The sequence below is a fragment of the Elephas maximus genome, chromosome 27 (assembly GCF_024166365.1).
Source record: "Elephas maximus indicus isolate mEleMax1 chromosome 27, mEleMax1 primary haplotype, whole genome shotgun sequence".
Taxonomy (NCBI): Eukaryota; Metazoa; Chordata; class Mammalia; order Proboscidea; family Elephantidae; genus Elephas; species Elephas maximus.
In genome coordinates this window covers 38,352,703-38,374,627 of record NC_064845.1, presented here as the reverse complement: position 1 = coordinate 38,374,627, position 21,925 = coordinate 38,352,703, and the positions used below count along the sequence as shown (strand labels likewise).

At 40.0% G+C, this 21,925-nt stretch overlaps 1 long non-coding RNA gene across 1 annotated transcript in view; it reads right to left on the bottom strand.

Annotated features, from left to right (window-relative positions):
* Positions 1–6,590: 6,590 nt before the first annotated feature.
* LOC126068469 (uncharacterized) overlaps positions 6,591–21,925 on the bottom strand; it is a 55,819-nt gene continuing 40,484 nt past the window's right edge. Inside the window, exon 5 of the long non-coding RNA XR_007515706.1 lies at positions 6,591–6,885. This is a non-coding gene — a long non-coding RNA (uncharacterized LOC126068469). The remainder of the gene's footprint in view (positions 6,886–21,925) is intronic.

Here is a 21,925-nt window from a genome sequence, read left to right as displayed (position 1 = left end):
TTGGTCCAGTCCAGTTGAGCTGACCTTCCCTGTATTGAGTATTGTCCTTCCCTTCACTTAAAGTAGTTCTTAACTACTAACTAATCAGTAAATAACCCTCTCCCACCCTCCCTCCCTCCCCCCCATAACCACAAAAGTATGTGTCCTCAGTTTATACTATTTCTCAAGATCTTATAATAGTGGTCTTATACAATATTTGTCCTTTTGCCTCTGACTAATTTTTTTTTTAATTTCACTTAGCATAATGCCTTCCAGGTTCCTCTATGTTATGAAATGTTTAACAGATTCATCACTGTTCTTTATTGATGCGTAGTATTCCATTGTGTGAATATAGCATAATTTATTTATCCATGCATCCGTCGATGGACACCTTGGTTGCTTCCGGCTTTTTGCTATTGTAAACAGAGCTTCAATAAACATGGGTATGCATATATCTGTTCGTGTAAAGGCTCTTATTTCTCTAGGGTATATTCCGAGGAGTGGGATTTCTGGATTCTATGGTAGTTCTATTTCTAACTTTTTAAGAAAACGCCAGATAGATTTCCAAAGTGGTTGTACCATTTTACATTCCCACCAGCAGTGTATAAGAGTTCCAATCTCTCCGCAGCCTCTCCAACATTTATTATGTTGTGTCTTTTGGATTAATGCCAGCCTTTTTGGAGTGAGATGGAATCTCATCGTAGTTTTAATTTGCATTTCTGTAATGGATAATGATGGAGAGAATTTTCTCATGTATCTGTTAGCTGCCTGAATATCTTCTTTAGCGAAGTGTGTGTTCATATCCTTTGCCCACTTCTTGATTGGGTTGTTTGTCTTTTGGTGGTTGAGTTTTGACAGAATCATATAGATTTTAGAGATCAGGCACTGGTCGGAGATGTCATAGCTGAAAATTCTTTCCCAGTCTGTAGGTGGTCTTTTTACTCTTTTGGTGAAGTCTTTAGATGAGCATAGGTGTTTGATTTTTAGGAGCTCCCAGTTATCTGGTTTCTCTTCGGCATTTTTGGTAATGTTTTGTATTCTGTTTATGCCTTTAATTAGGGCTCCTAACATTGTCCCTATTTTTTCTTCCATGATCTTTATCGTTTTAGTCTTTATGTTTAGGTCTTTGATCCACTTGGAGTTAGTTTTTGTGCATGGCGTGAGGTATGGGTCCTGTTTCATTTTTTTGCAAATGGACATCCAGTTATGCCAGCACCATTTGTTAAAAAGACTATCTTTTCCCCAATTAACTGACACTGGGCCTTTGTCAAATATCAGCTGCTCATATGTGGATGGATTTATATCTGGGTTCTCAATTCTGTCCCATTGGTCTATGTGCCTGTTCTTGTACCAGTACCAGGCTGTTTCGACTACTGTGGCTGTATAATACATTCTAAAATCAGGTAGAGTGAGGCCTCCCACTTTCTTCTTGTTTTCAATAATGCTTTACTTATCCGAGAATTCTTTCCCTTCCATATGAAGTTGGTGATTTGTTTCTCCATCACATTAAGAAATGTCATTGGAATTTGGATCGGAAGTGCATTGTATGTATAGATGGCTTTTGGTAGAATAGACATTTTTACTATGTTAAGTCTTCCTATCCACGAGCAAGGTATGTTTTTCCACTTATGTAGGTCCTTTTTAGTTTCTTGCTCTAGTACTTTGTAGTTTTGTTTGTATAAGTCTTTTACATCTTTGGTAAGATTTATTCCTAAGTATTTTATCTTCTTGGGGGCTAGTGTGAATGGTACTGATTTGGTGATTTCCTCTTCGATGTGCTTTTTGTTGATGTAGAGGAATTCAAGTGATTTTTGTATGTTTGTCTTATAACCTGAGACTCTGCCAAACTCTTCTATTAGTTTCGGTAGTTTTCCGGAGGATTCCTTAGGGTTTTCTGTGTATAAGATCATGTCATCTGCAGACAGAGATAATTTGACTTCCTCCTTGCCAAACCAGATGCTCTTTATTTCGTTGTCTAGCCTAATTGCTCTGGCCAGGACCTCTAGCACAATGTTGAATAAGAGCGGTGATAAAGGGCATCCTTGTCTGGTTCCTGTTCTCAAGGGAAATGCTTTCAGGCTCTCTCTATTTAGGGTGATGTTGGCTGTTGGCTTTGTATTTTTTTTTTTTTTTTTTCTTGTATAGATGCCCTTTATTATGTTGAGGAATTTTCCTTCTATTCCTATTTTGGTGAGAGTTTTTATCGTAAGTGGGTGTTGGACTTTGTCAAATGCCTTTTCTGCACAAATTGGTAAGACCATGTGGTTTTTGCCTTTTGTTTTATTTATACGGTAGATTACATTAATGGTTTTTCTAATATTAAACCAACCTTGCATACCTAGTATACATCCCACTCGGTCGTGGTGGATTATTTTTTTGATATGTTGTTGAATTGTATTGGCTAGAATTTTGTTAAAGATTTTTGCATCTATGTTCATGAGAGATAGAGGTCTGTAATTTTCTTTTTTTGTGATGTCTTTACCCGGTTTTGGTATCAGGGATATGGTGGCTTCATAGAATGAGTTAGGTAGTATTCCATCATTTTCTATGCTTTGAAATACCTTTAGCAGTAGTGGTGTTAACTCTTCTCTGAAAGTTTGGTAGAACTCTGCAGTGAAGCCGTCCGGACCAGGGCTTTTTTTTTGCTGGGGAGTTTTTGGACTGCCTTTTCAATCTCTTTTTTTGTTATGGGTCTATTTAGTCGTTCTACTTCTGATTGTGTTAGTTTAGGTATGTAGTGTGTTTCTAGGAAGTCATGCATTTGTTCTAGGTTTGCAAATTTGTTAGAGTACAATTTTTCATAATAATCTGATATGATTCGTTTAATTTCATTTGGGTCTGTTGTGATGTGGCCCATCTCTTTTCTTATTCGGGTTATTTGTTTCCTTTCCTGTATTTCTTTACTCAGTCTGGCCAATGTTTTTCAATTTTGTTATTTTTCTCAAACAACCAGCTTTTGGCTTTGTTAATTCTCTCAGTTGTTTTTCTGTTCTCTTTTAATTCATTTAGTTCAGGTCTAATTTTTATTATTTGTTTTCTTCTGGTGCCTGATGGATTCTTTTGTTGCTCACTTTTTATTTGTTCAAGTTGTAGGGACAGTTCTCTGATTTCGGCTCTTTCTTCTTTATGTATGTGTGCATTTATCGATATAAATTCACCTCTGAACACATCTTTTGCTGTGTCCCTGAGGTTTTGATAGGAAGTGTTTTCATTCTCGTTGCATTCTATGAATTTCTTTATTCCCTCCTTAATGTCTTCTATAACCCAGTCTTTTTTGAGCAGGGTATTGTTCAGTTTCCAAGTATTTGATTTCTTTTCCCTAATTTTCTGTTACTGATTTCCACTTTTATGGCCTTGTGGTCTGAGAAGATGCTTTGTAATATTTCGATGTTTTGGATTTTGCAAAGGTTTGTTTTATGACCTAACATGTGGTCTATTCTAGAGAATGTTCCATGTGCACTAGAAAAAAAAGGATACTTTGCAACTATTGGGTGGAGTGTTCTGTATAAGTCAATGAGGTCAAGTTGGTTGACTGTAGCAACTAGGTCTTTTGTGTCTCTATTGAGCTTCTTACTGGAAGTCCTGTCCTTCTCCGAAAGTGGTGTGTTGAAGTCTCCTACTATAATTGTGGACATGTCTATCTCACTTTTCAGTTCTGTTAAAGTTTGTTTTATGTATCTTGCAGCTCTGTCATTAGGTGCATAAATATTTAATATGGTTATATCTTCCTGGTCTATTGTCCCTTTAATCATTATGTAGTGTCCTTCTTTATCCTTTGTTGTGGATTTAACTTTAAAGTCTATTTTGTCAGAAATTAATATTGCTACTCCTGCTCTTTTTTGCTTGGTATATTTTTTTCCATTCTATGAGATTTAGTTTGTTTGTGTCTCTAAGTCTAAGGTGTCTCTTGTAGGCAGCGTATACACAGATCGTGTTTCTTTATCCAGTTTGAGACTCTCTGTCTCTTTGTTAGTGCATTTAGTCCATTTACATTCAGCGTAATTATAGATAAGTATGTGTTTAGTGCTGTCATTTTGATGTCTTTTTGTGTGTGTTGTTGACAATTTCATTTTTCCACTTACGTTTTTGTGCTGAGACGTTTTTCTTTGTAAATTGTGTGCTCCTCATTTTCATAGTAGTTGACTTTATGTTTGCTGAGTTGTTATGTTTTTCTTGGTTTTTATTTTGAGTTATGGAGTTGTTATACCTCTTTGTGGTTACCTTAATATTTACCCCTTTTTTTCTAAGTAAAAACCTAACTTGTATTGTCCTATATCGCCTTGTATCCCTCTCCATATGGCAGTTCTGTGCCACCTGTATTTAGTCCCTCTTTTTGATTATTGTGATCTTTTACATAATGACTTCAATGATTCCCTGTTTTGAGCGTTTTTTTCTTTTTAAAATTAATCTTAATTTGTTTTGTGAGTTCCCTATTTGTGTTGATATCAGGATGTTCTGTTCTTTTACCTTGTGTTGTGTTGTTATCTGATGTTATTGATTTTCTGACCAAACAATTTCCTTTAGTATTTCTTGGAGCTTTGGTTTGGTTTTTGCAAATTCTCTAAGCTTGTGTTTATCTGTAAATGTTTTAATTTCGCCTTCATATTAGAGAGAGAGTTTTCCTGGATAAAGGATCCTTGGCTGGCAGTTTTTCTCCTTCAGTGCTCTATATATGTCATCCCATTCCCTTCTTGACTGCATGGTTTCTGCTGACTAGTCTGAACTTATTGATTCTCCTTTGTAGGAGACCTTTCTTTTATCCCTGGCTGCTTTTAAAATTTTCTCTTTATCTTTGGTTTTTGTAAGTTTGATGATAATATGTCTTGGTGATTTTCTTTTTGGATCAATCTTATATGCGGTTCTATGAGCATCTTGGATAGATATCCTGTCATCTTTCATGATGTCAGGGAATTTTTCCGAGCACAGATCTTCAACTATTCTCTCTGTATATTCTGTTATCCCTCCCTGTTCTCGGACTCCAATCACATGCAAGTTATTCTTCTTGATAGAGTCCCACATGATTCTTAGGGTTTCTTCATTTTTTTAAAATTTGTTTATCTAATTTTTTTCCAGCTATATTGGTGTCCATTCCCTTGTCCTCCAGATCCCCCACTCTGCATTCCAATTGCTTGAGTCTTCTCCTCTGACTTCCTATTGAGTTGTCTAATTCTATAATTTTACTGTTAATATTTTGGATTTCTGAATGCTGCCTCTCTATCGATTCTTGAAGCTTATTAATTTTTCCACTATGCTCTTGAATAATCTTTTTGATTTCTTCAACAGCTTTATCAGTGTGTTTCTTGGCTTTTTCTGTTGATTGACTTATTTCATTTCTGAGATCATCCCTGATATCTTGAAGCATTCTGCAAATTAGTTTTTTATATCCTGCATCTGGCAATTCCAGTATTGTACCTTCATTTGGGAAAGATTTTGATTCTTTAGTTTGGGGAGTTTTAGAAGCAATCATGGTCTGCTTCTTTACGTGGTTTGATATGGAATGCTGTCTCCGACCCATCTCTAAGATATTGTAGTGATTTATTTTATATTTGCTCACCGAGTCTTATTGTGTTTTGTTTTCTTTCAATATACATAGATGGGCTCCTAGATTGCGCTGTCCTGATTGCTGTATCCCTTGAATCACTTATGTCCTATTATCAGCTGGTTTAGGCTGTTACCAGATATATAAGCCTAAGAGTCCATTCACTATTCTTGAGTAGTATCTGATTTTAGGTCATCAAGTGTGTGGTACAGACTGTCACAAGTCAATAAACACACGCAATGAAAATGCCTCATTTGGTCCTGCCCCGGGGGCCCTTTGCATGATTCCCTCTTCTTCAAGTGCTCTTTCTTCTAATAGTTTTTGTCACTTACGACCCAGCTTAAATGTCACCTTCTCATAGAGGCCTTTCCTGCCACCCAGTCACCCTTTAGAAAATCCCTCAATTTTCATTCTCTGAGTACAACCAGTTGCCATTGAGTCGATGCCGATTCACAGCAACCCCGTGTCTGTCAGAGTAGAAGTGTGCTCTACGGGGTTTTCGATGGCTGATGTTTCGGAAGTGGATCACCAGGTCTTGAATTCGAACCACCAACCTTTCAATTTGCAGCTAAGCACCTTATCCATTTGCACCACCCAGAGACTCCATTCTATGGGGAGCATTTCCCATTATCAGATAGTTCCTTATATGTTTATTGGTTTATTTGTTTACAGTGTCTTTCTCCCCATAGAAGGTAAACTCCGGGAGCAGCAGATCTTGTCTGTCGTGTTCACTACTGTATCTCAAGCTCTTAAAACTGTGCCCGGCATTAAGTGGTGCTCAATCAATAGGTATTTGAATAAATGATGACATAAATTTGGCTCTCAACCCTTTCACTACTAAGGAAAACATTTTATTCTTTATCCTGTACAGTTTACTGGTGATTTTACATACCTTTCTGTCTCCAAAAACTGCACTTATGCAATAATTTGCACACTTCTTAAAAAAAAAAAAAAAGGACATACATATATTAACAGCCGATTACATTCTCTGCTTCTCATGAAAACCTGGGGTAATCTGAGAGGGCTTATAGAATTCCAGCCAGAAACAATGCAAATGGACATTTTCATCGGGGAGTTTTCTTACCCTGGATAAATGTGTGATATTTAAGGGGAATTTAGAAATCTTGGAAATAGCACACGGGCCCTCGTTACTATCCTCACAGGCTCCCGGTGGACATGAGTGATATGCATCTCTCCAGCCACCACACTAGAGTTCATTTTCAAGTCTATCAAAGTCATTTCCCAACCAGCCATACACTGAACACACACCTGCCTCACGCAGACCAGGCACTGTGCTACGCTCCGGTGTACAGAGTTGAATAAGACATGGTCTCTGGCCTCAAGGTGTTCAGATACTGTAGAGGAGCCTAAGACCAAAACAGACAAATATTATATGTTGTGATTCATTCAGTGTTGGAGCTAGGCAGAGACTGCTGGGCAAACACACTGGAAAGGTACCTAACACAACCTGGGAGGGTTGGGGTGGAGGGCTGCCTGGAAGAGACACTGCTCTTGTTGAGTGTTAAATGATGGGAAGCAGTAGCCAGGAGAATGGAGTGGGGATAGCTGGGCAGAAGGGCCAGCAAGGCTATGGGCACAGAGGGGAGGGATGAAACAGCTTGAGTGAGAATAATGAGCAGAGAAGAAAGGAGAAGAGCTGGGGGATGAGGTTAGCTGGGCAGCAGGAACCACTTGGTCCAACACTGGGTCCCAGTTCTGATGACCAGATCCTGTCTTGTTCCTTCTATCCTCCCTGTCTTATCAACCCACCTGGGCCCTAGGAACCTGCAGTTTCAGAACCAGGATGCAAATTTATGAAGAGCAACATGGACATTTTGGCCATTGTCGTTCATTTTCTTAAGAAGAATTTTTTGCCTGTCTTGGAGGCCCAGAAGATAAATATTTTTCTCTTACACTTCTTTTGGCCCCTAGTAGCAGCTAGCTTTTAAAAAGTCAGCGTGTGTCCACTCACTCTGAGAAACTTCAGCGAAGAATCCAGGAAATTTCCGCTACTTAGACAACTGGCAAAGACAGTAGTTTTCTCCCAGCACCAGGCAACAGTTTCACCCATACTGTGGTTAGACGGCAGGATAAACAGCAAATTAGAGGAAGAGATTAAGATGTAATTGAACCTGTTTTTTCTGGTTTATGAGAAACCTTGGAGACCCATGTTTTGTTTTCCTGCTCCACAATGAACAAGTGAACTATTTCTTGTGACTTCATCTGCTTTGTTAATCAAAAAATAGGATCCATAATACTGAAAAAATTAATTTTGGGAGAAATTCTACCTGTATTAGTACTGGTTGCCATGGAATCTACCCCAACTCGTGATGACTCCATGTGTATTAAAGTAGAAATGTTCTTCACAGGGTTTTCAATCACTTATTTTTCAGATGTAGATCTCCAGGCCTTTCTTCCAAGGTGCCTCTGGGTGGACTCTAACCTCCAACTTTTGAGTTTAGCAGCAGAGCTTGTTAACCATTTGCACCACCCAGCACTCACTCCCATGGGGGTAGATTCGCATCTGCCTTCCCATGCTGCTCACCAAGGGGCAAACTAAATCCCTTTAACATGGACTGCTCAGGAAGAAATATTTTCCCCAGAGTGCTGGATTTTCTTGTTTTTGTTTGTTTTTATTTAAGCCCATACCTAGAATCCCCCTTTAGTCTCAAAACCAGTCTATCACTCTAGTCCTACACAAACTCCCACACCAATGATGCTTAAAGACCTGGAGACACACACTCCAGGAGGCCAGTGTTGGGACAAAGTTCTACTGAGCACGTTGGGGAGAAAGAAGAGGAGTCCGCAGGTGAGTGTGTGGCATCTTATCTGGCAAAACGCTGCTCACATGGCTGCCTAGGGCTGATGGCACAGAGGCTTTGGGCCTGGGGTGGAGGCAGAGAGCAGCAGGGAGGGCAGGGTTAATGGCAGCACCATGACCATCAGAAAGGGCATGAAGCTTCCTGGTCTCACAGCATGGTGACCATCAGAGATGATAACAAGTTCCAGGGTGAATGGAATTGAGACAGAGCCCCCACAGTGCTGTGTTCTTTCCCTAGCTTCCTCCCCTACAGGGCTGTATTGAAAAATCTTTTCCTTTGCTGGGCTCTCCCCACCCCACAGCTTTGCATTTGAATCTTGCTTTTGCTTAGAAGTTATACATAAACCTCATTGCACCTGCATAGTACGATTAAGACTGATGCTGACTTAACTTGTATGAACTCCCTGCTTGTAAACCCCTTTAAAAGTAACTTGCCTGCCCGTCCCTGGTGAGCAGTCTTGGTGGCAGCAGCTCTGGCTGACTCCATTTCCTTGCACAACAGAATAAAGGTGCCTTTCCTGTTCTCCCACCTTGGTCTCTCGTTTATTGCCCAATATGAGTCATGACCAGTAAGAACCTGGGGTTTCCACCCAGTAACAGGAGTATGAGAGCTTGATCTTGTAGGAGGATTGCCATACTTAACAACTAAAAATACAGGAGTCTTACTTCAATTTGAATTTCAGATAAACAACAAATAATATTTTAGTACAGCCTAAATATTGCATGGAATATACTTACACTAACAAATTATTTGTAGTTTATCTGAAATTCAAATATATCTGAAAGTCCTGTATTTCATCTGGCAACTCTAACTTGTAGGTCTGTAGCTCACCATCTTCCATACCTGTCCCATTCCACCTGTTTTGGGGTTTTTAGTTCCTACTAAAATTGCCCCCAGACAATATGCAATGGGTGAGGGGAGATCTAAGGGCAACCCGCTTTATTAATTGAAGGAGTAGTAGTTGTTGTTGTTATTAGGTGCCGCCGAGTCGGTTCTGTCCCGTAGCAACCCTATGCACAACAGAACGAAACAGTGCCCGGTCCAGAGCCATCGTTACAACCGTTGATATGCTTGAGCTCACTGTTGCAGTCACTGTGTCAATCCACCTCGTTGAAGGTCTTCCTCTTTTCCACTGACCCTGTACTTTACCTAGCATGATGTCCTTCTCAAGGGACTGATCCTTCCTGACAACATGTCCAAAGTATGTAAGACGCAGTCTCACCATCCTTGCCTCCAAGGAGCATTCTGGCTGTATTTCTTCTAAGACAGATTTGTTTGTTCTTTTGGCAGTCCATGGTATATTCAATACCCTTTGCCAACATCACAATTCAAAGGCATCAATTCTTCTTCAGTCTTCCTTATCCACTGTCCAGCTTTTGCATGCATATGATGCGATTGAAGATACCATGGCTTGGGACAGGCGCACCTTACTCTTCAAGGTGACATCTTTGCTCTTCAAATGCTTTAAAGAGGTCCTTTGCAGCAGATTTGCCCAATGCGATGAGTCTTTTGATTTCTTGACTGGTGCTTCCATGGCTGGGGATTGTGGATCCAAGTAAAATGAAATCCTTGACAACTTCGATCTTTTCCCCGTTTATCATGATGTTTCTCATTGGTCCAGTTGTGAGCATTTTTGTTTTCTTTATGTTGAGGTGCAATCCATACTGAAGGCTGTGGTCTTTGAGCCTCATTAGTAAGTGCTTCAAGGCCTCTTCACTTTCAGCAAGCAAGGTTGTGTCATCTGCATAACGCAGGTTGTTAATGAGTCTTCCTCCAATCCTGATGCCCTGTTCTTCTTCACATAGTCCAGCTTCTCAGATTATTTGCTCAGAATACAGACTGAATAGGTATGGTGAAAGGATACAACACTGACGCACACCTTTCCTGACTTAAAACTAATCAGTATCCCCTTGTTCTGTCCAAACAACAGCCTCTTGATCTATGTAAAGGTTCCTCATGATAACAATTAAGTGTTCTGGAATTCCCATTCTTTGAAATGTTATCCACAATTTGTTATGATCCACACAGTCGAATGCTTTCCATAGTCAATAATACACAGATAAATATTCTTCTGGTATTCTCTGCTTTCAGCCACAATGCATCTGACATGAGCAATGATATCCCTGTTTCCTCTTCCTCGTCTGAAACCAGCCTGAATTTCTGGCAGTTCCCTGTTGATATTCTGCTGCAGCCATTTTTGAATGATCTTCAGCAAAATTTGCTGAGAATGACAACTTGAAGAGGAATGGTGTTGCATTCATCGTCAAAAAGAATGTTTCGAGACCTGTCCTGAAGTACAACGCTGTCAGTGATAGGGTAATGTCCATACGCCTACAAGGAAGATCAGTTACTATGACTTTTATTCAAATTTATGCACCAACCACTAGGACCAAAGATGAAGAAATAGAAGATTTTTATCAGCTGCTGCAGTCTAAAATTGATCAAACACGCAATCAAGATGCATTGATAATTACTGGCGATTGGAATGTGAAAGATGGAAACAAAGAAGAACGCTCAGTAGTTGGAAAATATGGCCTTGGTGATAGAAACAATGCCGGATATCAAATGTTAGAATTTTGCAAGACCGATGACTTCTTCACTGCAAATACCTTCTTTCACCAACATAAACGGCGACTATACACATGGACCTCACCAGATGGAACACACAGAAATGAAACTGACTACATCTGTGGAAAGAGAGAATGGAAAAGCTCAGTATCATCAGTTAGAACAAGGCCAGGGGCCGACTGTGGAACAGACCATCAATTGCTCCTATGCAAGTTCAAGCTGAAACTGGAGAAAATCAGAGCAAGTCCACGAGAGTCAAAATATGACCTTGAGCATATCCCACCTGAATTTAGAGACCATCCCAAGAATAGATTTGACACACCGAACGCTATTGCCTGCTCTGGATCCTGCAGCTGCCTCCTGTTCATCTGACCTCCGTTTCTTGGGACTTGAGCTAGCACCTTACCTGCTGATCTTGGGCTTCATCAATCCTCACATCCCACGAACAAGAGCCCTGCTCTACAACCTGTCAGTCTTGGGTTTGCCAGCCCCAGCAGCTACATGAATCAGGAGAAGCCTCTACCCTGATCCACGGATGTGGGATGATGCAACCTCTATAATGCTGTGAGCCATTTCCTTGATATAAATCTCTCTCTCTCTCTCCCTCTACTTATCTGCTTTACTGGTTTTGCTTCTCCAGAGAACCCAGCCTAAGACACTAAAAAGACACTAGGGGACCTAAATTTTGGCATAAATAGGCCATCAAACAAAACTACAAATGCACAAATGACAGAACATAAATTAGATAACTGGGACCATATAAATATTAAATATTTATACCCATCAAAAGACTTTACTAAGAGAGTAAAGAGAAAGCCTATTGACTGAGAAAAAAATCTTTGGCAACAACATATCTCATAATGGTCTAATCTCTAAAATATATAGAAAACTTCAACAACTCAAGAACAAAAAGACAAATAATCCATTCAGAAAATGGGCAAAGGACATGAACAGATACTTTCAAAGAGCATATAAGCCAGCCAACAAATACATGAAAAGATGTTCATGATCATTAGCCATTAAAGGGACATCAATCAAAACTACAATGAGATACCATCAAACCCCTGCAAAAATGGCAATGAACAAAAAAACAGAAACGACAAATGCTGATGAGGTTGTGGGGGATTGGAACTCTTATACACTGCTGGTGGGATTTTAAAATGGTAAAAGCACTATGGAAAACAGTACGGTGCTTCCTCAAAAAGCTAGAAATAGAAATACCTTATAATCCAGCAATCCCACTCCTAGGTATATATCCTAGAGATATAAGAGCAGTGACACAAATATATATATGCACATTCATGTTTGTTGCAGCATTATTCACAATAGCAAAAAGGTGGAAACACCAAAGTGCCCATCAACAGAGAAATGGATAAACGTACTGCGGTAAACACATGCAATGGAATACTGCACAACTATGAAGAATCATCGAATCTGCCAGGTACTCCTTGGAAACTCTATGGAGCAGTTCTACTCTATCCTATAGGGTCACTATGAGTCAGAATCGACTCGAAAGCACTGGGTTTGGGTTTTTTTTTTGGTTTATAAAGAATCATAAGGAGTCTGCATAACATTTTATAATGTGGATGAATCTGGAGGACGTTATGCTGAGTGAAATAAGTCAATCACAAAAAGACAAATATTGTATGCTCCCACTATTATAAAAAATCAAGAATAGATATAAACACAGAAAGCAAAGTTGATGCTGCTCACCAGGGACTGGAGGGAGAGAGAAGGGGAATCACTTTCTACATAGTAGACACTTGTTACTTTCGGTGATGGGAAAGACAATCCCAAATACGGGTGCAGTCAGCACAACTTGCCCAAGGTAAATGAAGACACTAAGAAGTACACTTAGAGAAAAAGGGCCAATTTTGGTAAAAACTATAACACATACAATTTTGCAACAACAGTAAAAATAACCAAAGGATATGTGTGTGGTTAAGTAGGTAAATACAGGTGCACGTACCTGTATAGGAAGGCACATGCAAGTAAATGCATGGGCTTGTATAGGTGTATCTGTGGGCATCTGTATATACACCTTTGTTTGCTGTTATGTATATCCACACGTATAACAAACCATATGGGAGGCACTATTACAGAGGCTTCCTAGACATATCCAAAGAACACACAGAATTGGTTTACTGGATTAGAAGGCTTGGAATCATAGCTTCCAGGGACAACTCAGTCAATTGGCATTCACAAAGATAATGTTCTACATCCTAGTTTGGTAAGTAGTATCTGGGGTCTTAAAAGCTTGCAAACAGCTATCTAAGATACAACTCTTGGTCTCTACTCGTATGGAGCAAAAGAGAATGAATAAATCAAAGGTTCCAAGAAGAAATTAGTCCATGGGTAATTATAAAGGCCAGTTATATTGTATTTTTGGCTAAGAAACTTGTCATGCCCCACATGATATAGAAGACAGATGCATTAAAAATAACTATAGTGGAGGGGGCCAAGATGGCTGACTAGGCAGACACTACCTCGGATCCCTCTTGCAACAAAGACTCATAAAAACAAGTGAATCGATCACATACATGACAATCTACGAACCCTGACCATCAAACACAGATGTAAAGAGTTGACCTGAGTGACAGGTGAGCGAAAAGTTGCGCCCTGAACCAGCAACCGCTTCTGGAACCCGCGACCCACCCCACGGCCTTGAGCCCCTGCAGTTCCCTGGTGCTGAGGGGCGCTGCTGATTGTGGCTTGCTGAGGCGGGGCAGGCACGGGACACAGCCCTAACCCCTAGTCCCCTGGGGTAACCTCCGTAGAGACTCAGCCAGCACAACCAGGCTGCACACCGACAGGGCTAACGAGAGAATGAAAAACCACGGGGAAGCAGCGACTGTTTTCGGAGCCTGGAGCCAGTGTCCCTGTCAGAAAACTTTGGCGCCGGGCTTTGGACTGGACGCAGGGGAGCTGAGCACAGCATCCTGAGGTGGTGCTAACACGGGGTGCAGCCCTAGCCCCCTGAACTGACCTCGGGGGAAGCCCAGCCAGTGTACGCAGGCAGTGCAGTGATGCAGCTGACAGGAGGAGAAGTCACCGGGAGGCAGCGACTGGTTTTCGAGCCAGGAGTGCGGCATCCCAGCCAGGGAACCTTGGTACTGGGCTTTGGACTGGGAGCAGAGGAACTAACCACAGCTTCTGAGACAGCACAAGCACAGGATGTGGGCCTGACCCTCAGGGGCAATCTCAACCCAGCCAGTGCACACAGTCCACACACCCCTTGGGAATCTCAGATAAAAGTCATGCCAAGCAAGACAAGTTGCTTTGTCTACATTCCTGGGTGCTACTCTCTCCTATCTATCTGATCCCTCCCCTTCCCTTCCCAGGCAGCTTCATTAACATTGGAATTTCCTGGGCCAGAGAGTGAAGTGCTCTGAGGTTTTTTCTTCTTTGTTTGTTTGTTTTGTCTTTTCCTAACCCATTCTCCTGGCCTGAGAGAAGAGAAGCAGCTACAAAAAAGCCAGGGACCAAGAATCCTTCCCTGACTTCCTGAAATTGGACTGAAAATACAGAACCAGCTCTAGCCAAGCATTTGTGATCCAGAGTCTTGGGCTTTCATCCCTACAGGGAACAAGGTGGCTATTATACCGCAAAGCAATTCTGATAGTGATCTGACTGTAATTGTTTTAGCGGATTACTGGAAAGACAAGTTTACCAGGACTGATATCTCTACCTATTAAACAGAGCCCTCACTGGCCCACAACGGGGAACTGAGGAACTGAGGGCTGAAGCTCCACCCAAACCACCTAACCTCCTGCCATAGGGGTCTGAGGATAGTGACATCTACCTACCTGTAGAGGTACATGCACTGGGTGTCTAAAGTACAGCTGCAGAGCCCACCCACCAAAGTGCTTTAGGAATAGAGACACACCTACCTCACTGGCATTTCGGGGAAGCCTGTCAGCATCGTGCTCCCCCCGGAATGTGACCCCCTGCTGCTACTAGAATCTGGTGCACACAACTAACACCACCACTCCTCTAAGAGAATACATGACAGTCTATCCCACACACTTGGTGACCCAAAATCAGATTCTACTCAAGAATAGTGAATGGACTCTTAGGCTTATATTTCTGGTAATGGCCCAAACCAGCTGGTAAGAGGACATAAGTGATTCAAAGGCTACAACAATCAAGACAGTGCAATCTAGTAGCCCATCCATGTATATTGAAAGAAAACAAAACACAATAAGACTCGGTGAGCAAATATAAAATAAATCATTACAATATCTTATAGATGTCTTGGAGACAACAGTCAATATCAAACCACATAAAGCCTCAGACCATGATTGCTTCTACAACTCCCCAAATTAATGAATCAAAATCTTTCCTAAAGGAAGATACAATCCTGGAATTGCCAGATACAGAATATAAAAAACTAATTTACAGAATGCTTCAAGACATCAGGGATGAACTCAGAAATGAAATAAGTCAATCAACAGAAAAAGCCAAGGAACACACTGATAAAGCAGTTGAAGAAATCAAAAAGATTATTCAAGAACATAGTGGAAAAATTAATAAGCTACAAGAAGCCATAGAGAGACAGCATTCAGAAATCCAAAAGATTAACAGTAAAATTATAGAATTAGACAATTCAATAGGAAGTCAGTTGAGCAGAATCGAACAAATGGAATGCAGAGTGGGGAAGTTGGAGGATAAAGCAATTGACCAATATAGCTGAAGAAAAATCAGATAAAAGAATTTTAAAAAATGAAGAAACCCTAAGAATCATGTGGGACTCTATCAAGAAGAATAACTTGTGTGTGCTTGGAGTTCCAGAACAAGGAGTGATAACAGAAAATACAGAGAGAATAGTTGAAGATCTGTTGGCAGAAAACTTCCCTGACTTCATGACAGACGAAAGAATATCTATCCAAGATGCTCATCGAACCCCATATAAGACTGATTCAAAAAGAAAATCACCAAGACATATTATCATCAAACTTGCCAAAACCAAAGATAAAGAGAAAATTTTAAAAGCAGCCAGGGATAAAAGAAAGGTCTCCTACAAAGGAGAATCAGTAAGAATAAGTTCAGACTAGTCAGCAGAAACCATGCAGTCAAGAAGGGAATGGGATGACATATATAGAGCATTGAAGGAGAAAAACTGCCAGCCAAGGATCCTTTATCCAGGAAAACTCTCTCTCTAATATGAAGGCGAAATTAAAACATTTACAGATAAACACAAGCTGAGAGAATATGCAAAAACCAAACCAAAGCTCCAAGAAATACTAAAGGAAATTGTTTGGTCAGAAAATCAATAACATCAGATAACAACACAACACAAGGTCACGAAACAGAACATCCTGATATCAACCCAAATAAGGAAATCACAAAAACAAATTAAGATTAATTTTAAAAAGAAAAAAATGGTCAAAACAGGGAACCATTGAAGTCATTATGTAAAAGATCACAATAATCAAAAAGAGGGACTAAATACAGGAGGCACAGAACTGCAATATGGAGAGGAAAAAAATGCGATATAGGACGATACAAGTTAGGTTTTTACTTAGAAACCTAGGGGCAAATATTAAGGTAACCACAAAGAGTTCTAACACTTCCATAACTCAAAATAAAAACCAAGAAAAACATAACGACTCAGCAAACATAAAGTCAACTACTATGAAAATGAGGAACACACAATTTACAAAGAAAAACGTCTCAGCACAAAAAGTAAGTGGAAAAATGAAATTGTCAACAACACACACAAAAAGGCATCAAAATGACAGCACTAAACACATTCTTATCTACAATTACACTGAATGTAAACGGACTAAACGTACCAAGAAAGAGACAGAGAGTCTCAGACTGGATGAAGAAACACGATCCGTCTATATGCTGCCTACAAGAGACACACCTTAGACTTAGAGACACAAACAAACTAAAACTCAAACGATGGAAAAAAATATATCAAGCAAAAAATAAAAAAAAAGCAGGAGTAGCAATGTTAATTTCTGACAAAATAGACTTCAAAGTTAAATCCACCACGAACGATAAAGAAGGACACTACATAAAGATTAAAGGGACAATTGATCAGGAAGATATAACTATATTAAATATTTATGTACCCAATGACAGGGATGCAAGATACATAAAACAAACTTTAACAGAACTGAAAAGTGAGATAGACACCTCCACAATTACAGTAGGAGACTTCAACACACCACTTTCAGAGAAGGATAGGACTTCCAGTAAGAAGCTCAATAGAGACACAGACGACCTAATTGCTACAATCAACCAACTTGACCTCATAGACCTATACAGAACACTCCACCCAACAGCTGCAAAATATACTTTTTTTTCTAGTGCACATAGAATATTCTCTAGAACAGACCACATATTAGGTCATAAAACAAATCTCTGTAGAATCCAAAACACCAAAATATTACAAAGCATCTTCTCGACCACAAGGCCATAAAAGTGGAAATCAATAAGAGAAAAAATAGGGAAAAGAAATCAAATACTTGGAAAATGAACAATATCCTCCTGAAAAAAGACTGGGTTATAGAAGACATTAAGGAGGGAATAAGGAAATTCATAGAATGCAATGAGAATGAAAATACTTCCTATCAAAACCTCTGGGACCCAGCAAAAGCAGTGCTCAGAGGCCAATTTATATCGATAAATGCACACATACAAAAAGAAGAGCCCAAATCAGAGAACTGTCCCTACACCTTGAACAAATAGAAAGTGAGCAACAAAAGAATCCATCAGGCACCAGAAGAAAACAAATAATAAAAATTAGAGCTGAACTAAATGAATTAGAGAACAGAAAAACAATTGAAAGAATCAACAAAGACAAAAGCTGGTTCTTTGAAAAAATTAACAAAATTGATAAACCATTGGCCAGACTGACCAAGGAAATACAGGAAAGGAAACAAATAGCCCGAATAAGAAACGAGAAGGGCCACATCACAACAGACCCAACTGAAATTAAAAGAATCATATCAGATTATTACAAAAAATTGTACTCAAACAAATTTGCAAACCTAGAAGAAATGGATGAATTCCTGGAAAAACACTACCTACCTAAACTAACACATTCAGAAGTAGAACAACTAAATAGACCCATAACAAAAAAAGAGATTGAAACGGTAATCAAAAAACTCCCAACAAAAAAAAACACCCTGGCCCGGATGGCTATACTGCAGAGTTCTACCAAACTTTCAGAGAGAAGAGTTAACACCACTACTACTAAAGGTATTTCAAAGCATAGAAAATGACGGAATACTACCCAACTCATTTTATGAAGCCACCATTTCCCTGATACCAAAACCAGGTAAAGACATCACAAAAAAAGAAAATTACAGACCTATATCCCTCATGAACATAGATGCAAAAATCCTCAACAAAATTCTAGCCAATACAATTCAACAACATATCAAAAAAATAATCCACCATGACCAAGTGCGATTTATACCAGGTATGCAAGGCTGGTTTAATATTAGAAAAACCATTAATGTAATCCACCATATAAATAAAACAAAAGACAAAAACCACATGATCTTATCAATTGAAGCAGAAAAGGCATTTGACAACGTCCAACACCCATTTATGATAAAAACTCTCACCAGAACAGGAATTGAAGGAAAATTCCTCAACATAGTAAAGGGCATCTATAATTTTTTTTTTATACAAAGCCAACAGCCAACATCACTCTAAATGGAGAGAGCCTGAAAGCATTTCCCTTGAGAATGGGAAGCAGACAAGGATGCCCTTTATCACCGCTCTTATTCAACATTATGCTAGAGGTCCCAGCCAGAGCAATTAGGCTAGAGAAAGAAATAAAGGGCATCCGGATTGGCAAGGAGGAAGTCAAATTATGTCTATTTGCAGATGACATGATCTTATACACTGAAAACCCTAAGGAATCCTCCAGAAAACTACTGAAACTAAGAGAAGAGTTTGGCAGAGTCTCAGGTTATAAGATAAACATACAAAAATCAATTGGATTCCTCTACATCAACAAAAAGCACATCGAAGCGGAAATAACCAAATGAATACCATTCACAGTAGCCCCCAAGAAGTTAAAATAATTAGGAATAAATCTTACCAAAGATGTAAAAGACCTGTACAAACAAAACGACAAAGTGCTACTACAAGAAACTAAAAAGGGCCTACTTAAGTGGAAAAACATGCCTTGCTCATGGGTAGGAAGACTTAACATAGTAAAAATGTCTATTCTACCAAAAGCCATCTATACATACAATGAACTTCCGATCCAAATTCCAATGCCATTTTTTAATGTGATGGAGAAACAAATCACCAGCTTCATATGGAAGGGAAAGAATTCTCGGATAAGTAAAGCATTACTGAAAAAGAAGAAGAAAGTGGGAGGCCTCACTCTACCTGATTTTAGAATGTATTATACAGCCACAGTAGTCGAAACAGCCTGGTACTGGTACAAGAACAGGCACATAGACCAATGGGACAGAATTGAGAACCCAGATATAAATCCATCCACATATGAGCAGCTGATATTTGACAAAGGCCCAGTGTCAGTTAATTGGGGAAAAGATAGTCTTTTTAACAAATGGTGCTGCCATAACTGGATATCCATTTGCAAAAAAATAAAACAGGACCCATACCTCACTCCATGTACAAAAACTAACTCCAAGTGGATCAAAGACCTAAACATAAAGACTAAAACGATAAAGATCATGGAAGAAAAAATAGGGACACCCTTAGGAGCCCTAATACGAGGCATAAACAGAATACAAAACATTACCAAAAATGCCGAAGAGAAACCAGATAACTGGGAGCTCCTAAAAATCAAACACCTATGCTCATCTAAAGACTTCACCAAAAGAGTAAAAAGACCACCTACAGACTGGGAAAGAATTTTCAGCTATGACATGTCCGACCAGCGCCTGATCTCTAAAATCCATATGATTCTGTGAAAACTCAACCACAAAAAGACAAACAACCCAATCAAGAAGTGGGCAAAGGATATGAACACGCACTTCACTAAAGAAGATATTCAGGCAGCTAACAGATACATGAGAAAATGCTCTCGATCATTAGCCATTAGAGAAATGCAAATGAAAACTACGATGAGATTCCATCTCACTCCAACAAGGCTGGCATTAATCCAAAAAACACAACATAATAACTGCTGGAGAGGCTGCGGAGAGATTGGAACTGTTATACACTGCTGGTGGGAATGTAAAATGGTACAAGCACTTTGGAAATCTATCTGGTGTTATCTTAAAAAGTTAGAAATAGAACTACCATACAACCCAGAAATCCCACTCCTCGGAATATACCCTAGAGAAACAAGAGCGTTCACACAAACAGATATATGCACAACCATGTTTATTGCAGCTCTGTTTACAATAGCAAAAAGCTGGAAGCAACCAAGGTGTCCATCAATGGATGAATGGATAAATAAATTGTGGTATATTCACACAATGGAATACTATGCATTGATAAAGAACAGTGACGAATCTGTGAAACATTTCATAACTTGGAGGAACCTGGAAGGCATTATGCTGAGCGAAATTAGTCAGAGGCAAAAGGACAAATATTGTACAAGACCATTATTATAAGATCTTGAGAAATAGTATCAACTGAGAAGAACACATACTTTTGTGGTTACGAGGGGGGGAGGGAGGGAGGGAGGGTGGGAGAGGGGTATTTACTGATTAGTTAGTAGTTAAGAACTGCTTTAGGTGAAGGGAAGGACAATACTCAAAACACGGAAGGTCAGCTCAACTGGACTGGACCAAAAGCAAAGAAGTTTCCAGGATAAAATGAATGCTTCAAAGGGCAGCGGAGCAAGGGCGGGGGTTTGGGGACCACGGTTTAAGGGGAGTTCTAAGTCAATTGGCAAAATAATTCTATTATGAAAACATTCTGCATCCCACTTTGAAATGTGGCGTCTGGAGTCTTAAATGGTAACAAGCGGCCCATCTAAGATGCATCAATTGGTTTCAACCCACCTGGATCAAAGGAGAATGAAGAACACCAAGGTCACACGATAACTATCAGCCCAAGAGACAGCAAGGGCCACATGAACCAGAGACTTACATCATCCTGAGACCAGAAGAACCAGTTGGTGCCAGGCCACAACCGATGACTGCCCTGACAGGGAGCACAACAGAGAACCCCTGAGGGAGCAGCAGATCAGTGGGATGCAGACCCTAAATTCTCACAAAAAGACCATACTTAATGGTCTGACTGAGACTAGAGGAATCCCGGCGGTCATGGTCCCCAAACCTTCTGTTGGCACAGGACAGGAACCATTCCCGAAGACAACTCATCAGACATGGAAGGGACTGGACAGTGGGTAGGAGAGAGATGCTGATGAAGAGTGAGCTACTTGTATCAGGTGGACACTTGAGACTGTGTTGGCATCTCCTGTCTGGAGGGGGGATGGGAGGGTAGAGAGAGTTGGAAGCTGGCAAAATTGTCACGAAAGGAGAGACTGGAAGGGCTGACTCATTAGGGGGAGAGCAAGAGGGAGTATGGAGTAAGGTGTATATAAACTTATACATGACAGTCTGACTTGATTTTTAAACATTCACTTGAAGCTCAATAAAAGTTAAAAAAAAAAAAAAAAGAATGAAGAGCTAGGAGGGGAGTGCATCCTTTGGTCCCAGGATCCCTGCGCTGAGAAGCTCCTAGACCAGGGGAAGATTGATGACAAGGACCATCTCCCAAAGCCTACAGAAAAAGCATTCCCCTGGAGCTGGAACACTGGAATTGGACTTTTACCTCTTAGACAGGGAGAGAATAAATTTCTCTTTATTAAAGCTAAAAAAAATAAACAAGTAAAATAAGTGTTCTTTCTCGTGCAACAGGGAAAGCTATTGATAGCTAGGAGAATCATGCTCCCCCTTGCCTGCTTTCTTCCTTGTTTCTGATGCCCCCTCGAAGGACGTGGGCTGCTAGGAACGGGTCACATTTAAAAACATTAAGTCAGCCACAGCTTTAGTTGTTTGGAAGTCCAAGGCAACAGCCAATGATGGGCTCAGGAGAGAGAGCACTGAGAGGCACTGCCCGT